The 9210-nt window shown below is 38.8% G+C and overlaps 1 pseudogene; it reads left to right on the top strand.

Annotated features, from left to right (window-relative positions):
- Window positions 1-1287: 1287 nt before the first annotated feature.
- The window catches only part of LOC116887372, a 10580-nt pseudogene continuing 2657 nt past the window's right edge, over window positions 1288-9210 (top strand).

Raw genomic sequence — 9210 nt, forward strand, 5'->3', positions numbered from 1 at the left:
TTACTGGGTGTTGTGGCACTTTGTTGGGGTGGCTCTTGGCCTCATAGGCAATAAAGTCCACTTTGTAGATTGTGATGATACTGAAAAGGATTCCCTCCTCGGGCCCTTCGTACTTTATCGTGGCTTATACATTCCTGCAAAAAGATGTTTATGGGACAACAGTCAAACCCTGAATATTTCTGCAACTCCACAGTAGTCCTTCAAATAGTTTCAGGACTTAGCTAAGTGGTGTGCTCTGTGCCTATCTCATCTTAGGAATCAAAGACAAAACTTGAACAAAAGACAAAAAAGTACAGACAGAATAGAAAAATTACAGAATGATGTTCTGAAAAACAAAAACAAAAAACCCAAAGCTGTTCAGATGGGCTTCTTTCCTGCCCATGGAAAGGAAAGACCCAAAAACAAATGAGAATGAGTATTCTCCCCAAACAGAGATTCAGGAATATCCTCTGTAGCACCTGACTGGGTGACAAAACATGTGTCTGCTGCGTTACTGCTCTTGACCTTCTGAAACAAAAACTTGTAAGACATATAGACAGGCAAGTCGATAAAACAACTGAGCACCTGGATTTATCAATCCAAAAGATTAAAAAGACAAAACAAACAAAACATTCAACTATTTGGGTCCAAAGGGTCTTTGCCCCATATCCAAGATGAGCCCCCCAGTTATGAGGTTGCAAGAATGATAGTCAGACTCAAAGTAAAAAGTAATAGCAAAACTGCTTATTCTGAGGTAAAATCTGCCTGCTGGTGTCTACCATGTATCAGGAATGAAAAGGTGGTATAGCATTCACAGGAGGTCAGTTTAAAAGTCTATTAGGATAGGAGTGGCTGACTTTTACCTTTCTTTCCTTGATTCGTGGCTCTATATTAAGGAGCATGGGTTTAGCAGTTGGTTAAGGTTCTGTGGGATTTGGGGGACTTTTCCTGATTAACTATATTTGACTCAAACTAGATGGTGGATTACTTTCAACTCCTGATTTGGCTCCTGAGACTAGCTTCAGTCTAGGTGGTGAGGCTTTCTGATTAGCCACATGAGCATGTTTTTCCAAAATTGAAATGTTTTGGATTTTTTCAATTCTGCAAAACAAAACAGGTTTAGTTGCAGCTTGTCATGAAGTCAACCTGGTTCTAGCTAACTCAATCATCTCAAAGGACTCTTCAGCGTCTTCATAAAGGACAGTAAAGGCTGGTCAATTTCGGGGTTTGATGAAGCTTTTTTAGTTGTGGGGTCAGTATAGACATACAATTATGGCTAAAATAAACACCATGCCTTATATCGGTAACATGAAAGGCATCATCGGTCATATGTGGATGCAGCATGGACATAAACACAATTTTTGCAAAACGGTATGGCAGGTGTATCATACACATTTAGTAAAGCAATAGAAGTAGTCTCCCCATTGAGACCCATAACCTACCCTGCCACAGAGTTTGCCCTAACTTATAAAACCAAATGTGAATTCCCTGAAGGGGATCTAGCAGGCCCCTGCATGGCAATCATTGATATGGCAGGCCTTGCCCTTCCCCCATTCCCTCTTTCTTGTTGAACTTGTAGATTTCTTTGCTAAAGGTAGGCATCAACGTCTCTTTCCTTATTTGGCCACTTCTTCCCCATGAGGCTGAAGACTAAGGTCCAGTTGGCAAGGTATTGAAATCCATCAATCAAAAGTCTCTTTTTGAATACCCTAATTAACATGCCTAATTAAAATTAAATATCTCATCTTGTCTTTTTCCTTCTAAACCATATCTATCTCCCCACTATACATGGGCAAATATCCTCCAGGGCATATATCATCATTCCCTTGGGCCTTTTCCATTCTTTGTCATCCTCCATCTCTTGGGTTTGGGTTTGGTTTTAATATTAGTACAGATATGCATTCTTGTTTGGTATATCCACTAGCGTCATCTGTGTACCAGCTATTATTTCCAGTACTTTTTTATCTGGCTTAAATTTTAGCTTAATTATTGGAAGTTCTCTATGGCTTCAAAGACAGGAGAGCCTGTATAAGGCATTGGTAATGGGACTGGTAGAGTCCCTATCTCTTTATGGTAAGTATATAACACATTTTTAGAGCTTGAGTTCTCTGTTACACAAAGGTTTATTTAGGGGCCTTTGGTTCAGTCCTTTATTATGTAATCAATTTTTATAGTCAATGAGAAAAAAAACAGTTATTGTTTCAACAAGTTGCAACACTGTATACTTTCCAGAATTACTTTTGTATTGCTGTGTGTAATGAACTTCTACTCTCTTCCATGACTGAGACTAAATACATATTGAAACTATTTGCTGAGATGCTGTTGCCATAGTCACCAACAATAAACATGAACTCCTGTGACGTCAGCAGGAAAGACCTGGAATAACAGGCACATAGATCTTTTAAACTGTTTCTGCAAAATCTTAGCCTGCCTTGGTATCTTGAGCCTTTATATACAATTGTAACATTATTTGTCCAAGTTATACAGCACAGACAGCTCAGAAAAGATGGGTATGAAAATCTGCCAATAGCTTAAATCCCAAGAATATATAGTTTCCTTCACCTTACAAGAATAGACTATTTGTAGAAATTTTTCCAATACTATTTGGAAGCATATTCATCATACCAGGTCAAAATGTTGCACGAATTTTACTGTGCCTGGTCCTTGTATTTTGTGCACACTGATCTCCCATTCTAATTCTTTTAGATTCACCATTATAGTTCTTTAATGGCTGGTGGCTATTCCTGGTTGTCAACATATATCTGGAATGAACTACTCCAAATTGGGCTCATCTTTGATCCTGATCTTGAGCCTAGGAGGTACCAAGTTTCTGATGTAGATCTTGGTATGGACGATCTTGAGGGCAAAGTGTTTATACCTCCAGGAGACTAAAGCAAGGGGACCACTGAGTTCGTTCTGCACCAAGGACAAAGCAAGTCCCAGACCCAGGCGTGCGACAATTACACGTCTTTAATCTAGGACACACCTTCTGCTAAGATTTACAGCAAAAGGACATTGGAAGAGGGAAAAGCATCTCTTTTTGCCTGCTAACGCCTGCCTTGTAGGACTGAGCCACTGCTAGATCATGGACTTCCATTTAGCTGTAGCTGATCATTGTTGAGGTTTCCCAGACTGTAAGTCATCAATCAATTCTCTAACTATATAGAGACTATCCATAAGTTTCTGTGAGCCCTGGAGAATCCTAAGACAATAGTTCTCAAATCTACATAGAGTCAAAGATCGAACTTTGTTTGATCTATTTTTATTTTTTGCAGAGGATGGAACCGGGACTTTCAGGCAGTGTCTGAACCATCACACATAGTGAGTTAAGACGTCTTAAGCACTCTAAGCATCAATTTTCCTCTAACCAGATGCCAGAAATGGACAACTGAAGATAATAAGGTCAAACATAAACAGAAGTTCTAATCAGTGTGGAATGTTTTAACTATTTGCATCATTTGCTCCCTACACACAGATCTGAATTGGGTCCAAAGCCAGCAGAAGAGCACTGATTATATAGATCTCTGTAACCTCACTCATTTGCTATGAGCCATTACCTTTTCATATCGGTGCTCTTAAAAGTAAACCTCTCTAAAACATCCGCACCTAATAAGTGTCAATGGGCTAGTTTAATCACTTGGACCTACTATGGGCTGAGTGGTGTGGCACTAATTTCTGCCTCCCCACTACTATGGATCCCTGGATCAGGGTGGCCATGGGTATGCATTGTGGATGTACCTCTTTTTGTAGTCTCTATATTCACCATACCTGTATGTTAAGGGACTCTCTGACCGCGTAAACCATCTCCACTCCTAGTATAACACTTTGCTGGAGGAAAAATGTACGTTCCCTTGTCTGGGGGAATTGCTCATTCCTGGAAAAGGCTTGATCATCTTCACTTGAGTTTTTCTGCCATAACTGCCTTCTGTGCCTTCTCATCAGACTTTGAAGCCTTCCAAACCTATTTAGCACAACAATTGGTTTCTATCATTTTTGTTCCTTAGGGGCTCAGCTTGACACAATCTTGCCATTTTTGTTTTCTTAAAGCAGAAAATTTGTCCTCTTTACCTTTTTACTCTCCTCCTATGCTGCTTTCTCACTATATGCTCTCTCATTACATGATGGCCTAAATCATTTGTGACCTGCCAAACCTTTCCTACTTTATTAAGACCCTACCCCACCAATGGACTGAGCAAAGTCACTAAAAGGATCATTCTAGCCTGGAATCCTGTTGGATATGCTTTTCCTTTAACACCTCTGTGAACAATTTTATCTGGACCAGTGAACTGATGTTCAAACAGAGCTTCTCTTATTCCTCATTCTTTAAATAACAGCTATCCCTCATTCACTGTCTTGCAGTTCTTTCAGACAGAATAACCAAGCCTTTCTAATAAGCTCTTATAAGTCTCTCTATCAAACGCTGATTTCCTCACACTTATTCAGGTTATTCAGACTTTGCCTTAAGGAAGGATGGAAAGTTAAAATCCATTCCAGTTTTCCTGTTTTTCTACTAAAGTCAGGATGATCCTGTATTCTCATATCCCACAGATCATAAGCTATGGTTAGATGTGTTCTTCCATTGTATTTAAAGTTTATAATCTGCAACCTTTGGAAAGGCAAGAAATTCTGTTTCTTACACTGGACCATTATTAATGGCCCAAATCTGCTTTCTAAGTTATAGATTTTTCCTTTTTCCTTTTTTTTCTATTGACAATTAGAGATTCAATGTAACTTTTATTGGTTTCACTAGGTTCTTCTTCTCCTCACTGAAGGGATATTTGGCCAGCATAAACATCTTGGCACTGTAGCAGGCTTTGGCTTTCTGTATCTTCTACCTTGAAAAAAAAATTTCTATCAATATCTACAAAATTCCAAAGATTTAGACTCCAAGGAGCAAATAACCTTATTGAAAATGGAAACAGAGCTAAACAAAAATTCTCAAATGAGAATACCAAATGGCTGAGAGAGAAGCACCTAAAAAAGAAATGTTCATCCTTAGTCTCAGGGAATTCAAATAAAAACAACCCTGAGATTCCACCTCACCAGTCAAAAGGCTAAAGATCAGAATCTCAGGTGAGAGCAGATGCTGGCAAGGATGTGAAAAAGAACACTCTTCCATTTTGGTGGGATTGCAAGCTGGTACAGCTTCTCTGAACATCAGCCAGCAGTTTCTCAGAAAATTGGACACCACTCCTGAATATATGCTCCAACATATAACAAGGACACAAACTCTACTATGTTCTTACTTATTTATAAAGCCAGAATCTGGAAAAGAGCCAGTTGTCCTTCAACACGGAATGGATACAGACTAGCAATACATGTTACACAATGGAGTACTGCTCAGCTATTAAAAACAATGACTACCTTAAATTCCTAGGCAAATGGATGGAACTATGTGCTTTGACAGGGCCTGATATAGCTGTCCCTGAGAGGCTTTTCAGAGCCACAAAACAGATGGGATGATTGCAGCTAACCATTGGACTGAGCACAGGACTACATTAGCAGGAGTTAGTGAAGGACTGAAGGAGCTGAATGGATTTACAAAACCATAGAAAAGAACAACAATATCAATCAGCCAGAACCCCAGGGCTCTAGGGCTACAGGCACATATGTGGCCGGAGGATGGCCTTACGGATACCAGTGGGAAAGAGACCTTTAGTTCTGTGAGGCTTGATGCCCTGTGTGGGGAAAATGCCCAGAGCAAAGGAGGCAGCAGGTAGTGGGTGGTTGGGAGTGGGAGCACCCTCATGGAGGCAGGACATGAGGGAATGGGACAAGGGATTTCCAGAGGGGAATCTTGGAAAGTGGATAACATTTGAAAAGTAAATAAATAAAATATTCAATAAAAATATCTAAATCACCTAAAAAATGTTTAAAAAGTCCTTAGTGATCAGAAATGCAAATGAAAAGCGACCCTGAGATTCTACCTTATACCAGTGGTGGTTAGATCAAAACCTCAGGTGACAACACATTAAGGGAGGATGTGGAAAAAAGAGAACACTCCTCTCCATTGCTGGTGGGATTGTAGCTGCATTGACAACCACTCTAGAAAAATCAATTTGGGGTTTCCTCAGAAAATTAAGTAGATGGAGCCAAAGATTCAAATACCCCTCTTGTGAATATACCTTAAAGATGCCCCACCATGCCACAAGGGACACATGTTTCCACTATGTTCTGCCAGTCTAATTTGTGATAAAAGCTGAAACAACCCAGATGTCTACAACAGATGAATGGATACAGAAAAATGTGGTTTCATTTACGCAATAAAATATTACTCATCTAATAAGAGTGAGGACATGCTATATTTTTCAGGCAAATGAATAGAAAACAGAAAATGTCATGAGTAAAAGATAACTCCTTACCCAAAATGACGCCTGATGCGTTCTTACTAATAAGTAGATATTAGCAAAATTAAAAAATTCAGAATACCAAAAGATACATCAATAAGCTGAAGGTCAAGTGGGACCCCTCCTTTTGCCACTTGGGAGGAAAAGCAACCATAAGGGGAGGGATGGACAGGGAGGAAAGGAATAATTATTCCTATCAATCCTTTAAACAACTAGCTAACATCTCCAGTTAGTTGCCCGTTCGTTTAAAAAGTACTTACCAAATCCATTTATTGAAGATGTAAGAAATCCATCATCTCCCTTTCTTGTTGTAATTCCTTCTTTACAAACAAATTCCTTGTCCAGCAGCCTGCTCAGCTTCAGTTCATTTGACCTACACAAAATAGAAATAATGATTTCTGACACTGGTTTGGACAATCAACCCCTCACAATAATTGTATAGACTACAAAACTTTTCACTAAACCTTTAATTTTTTTTGGCATCTTCATATTCATGTAGTGAACCACACTCATCAAGTCAGGCATTCCATGCCATACCTACATTTCATAAAGACAGCTGGGCTTTCCTGGGATTCCTTTCACAGAAACTTCTAATCTTGATGACTCAGATGTAATGGTATGTCTCACTTCCCACAGCAAAAACCATGTAACCACTAGCATAGGACAAATACCTACTAGCAGAAGCCAGACAGCTAATGACAAAGGTTTTGGAACTTCCTCTGTGTTTGATCCTGTCTCAGACTTTTCAGCCTCAGTTGCATGCCCTGATATACTAGGACAGTGCACTTTTCCTCAACTAATAATTGCTTCTTCTTGGTCCATATTCAAATGTCAATTATGTTGTGTGACAAAACTTTTCTTTGAGAGATGCAACATACCTGTTTTATAGAGAGCCCACTACAGACAAAATATGGATACTTCCAAAGTGCAAATTTGTGAACCAATGAGTTTTACTGGGATTACTTAAGAGTAGAGGTGAAAGATTACCTACAGGAGCACATAGGATACTAAGACAACTGCATAACTAAAGCCCAACTATCAACTATCAACTATCAACTATGGGTGATAGGCTACAAACCTAGTAACGTTTCACATGGTTCTGATCTAAGTTTCTTCCAGACGTTCAGCTGGTTTCTGCTTCTTCCAGGCAGCTGCTCCAGTTGAAATCTTCCTTGCAGCTCAGTTTCTTCCATGTGAGAGGGAGAATCACCTTTGATGGTTTACTGTGACAAGGAAGGGTCCTGATGAATTTGGTCAGTTTCCTGGACTTCCTGTCTGAGGAAAATTTTTACACAACTAAAGGTATCAGTCAGTGGAGATGAACAATGACAAGATGAGCCAAAACAAACTAAAGTAGCCAACAATAAAATATTTGGTTCAGAGAAATAAACTGCTCTTTACCATACCATATAATATACATATTTAATATGTTATTAAATCAAAATATTAAGATAAGAGAAGACACAAAAGTATAGGAAAGAGGATTCAATTATATAATCTTCAAAACCTGGCTAATACATGACGTTCTGAAATGTAATTCTCTGAATGAGAGAAGTGATGGCAATTGGGAATTAGTAAGATGTGTTCTTATAATACTAGTAGCATGCGAGTTAACACCCTAAGCCACATTTACGTGTCTATTAATATTTTCATTTTGTGATCAGTCCTGCATTCAAATATGTGTAAAATTTAGCAACTTATATTTAGGACCATCCAACCTAAATAAACATATTATATGTTTTATTTCTATTAAAATGTATGCACTCAAGATGATGCAAATTGTGAATGTTTCTGAAAATTCTGTTTTATATTAATCCCTATTTTCCTACATGCTTGTTATTTGATGTTCCTTTATGTTTTTGAAAGAAGTTATAGCATTCTGATAAATGGATACTCTTACTCTTTTTCCCTACAATTCTAAATCAATTCTGCATGGTGAATCCTTGCATTTATATTTTTGTGTACATGTAATGTTGAGAGCATTCCCTGTAAATTAATGGATCTAAACCATGTAATTTGGAATATAAACTAACAAAGTGGCATAAAAATAATTTTGGTTTCTGTACACTGAAACAAAATTTAATAAGTAAAGAACAAGAAAATAATACCATAGTGAAGTATTTCATGGAATGAAAAGAATCAAAGATCCACAAGGATTATTCCTTTTGGCCAATATCAAGAAATGCATACTTCTTGGTTTACAGACTGGAAAGATGGACCTCATTTCTCTTTCTCGTCGTGCAAGGTGAAGGGTGAAAACACTAAGAAGCCTTATGCAAAAAAGAAGAAACATGCAGAAAAAAAAAAAAAACACTGGAGTGGTTTACGCCATACCTGGTGCCTCTGCTGCCCTAATATAGCCAAAGGGAGAGACCAGAAGGTTCAAAGGCCCGAGAGAAAGCCCCAATTGCAGCCAAAACCCTGTCCTGGCTAGAGGAATGGGTAGATGTTATGTATTCTGGAAAAGCCTTGTAGAAAAGGAAATACTCAGCTGCAAAGTCCAAGGTTGAAAAGAATAAGGAAAACAAAAAGGTCCTTGCTTCTGTCATAAAACCAGTTGGTGGCATGAAGAATGCTAGTGTCCAGATGGGGAAGTTTCAAAAAAATGCCTAGGCATTTTCCTATAATACATGCTTCAGAAGCTGCTGAGCCTTGGCAAAAACCCTTGGGTATGTGTGTGAGAATGCTTCCTGCCAGTATAAATCCTGGGATGGTCCTGATGATCCTCACCTGGTGCCACAGAGGCAAGACAGTGGCTTTTCTGAAGCTGCTAGGCAGAGGCTTGCTTTTTGTGACTGGATAACTTGCCCTCAATACAGTTCTTCTGGGCAGAACACAGCAGATATTTGTCCTTGCCACCTCAACAAAAGTGGATATGAGCAAG

Source organism: Rattus rattus, chromosome 1 (assembly GCF_011064425.1).
Source record: "Rattus rattus isolate New Zealand chromosome 1, Rrattus_CSIRO_v1, whole genome shotgun sequence".
Classification (NCBI taxonomy): domain Eukaryota; kingdom Metazoa; phylum Chordata; class Mammalia; order Rodentia; family Muridae; genus Rattus; species Rattus rattus.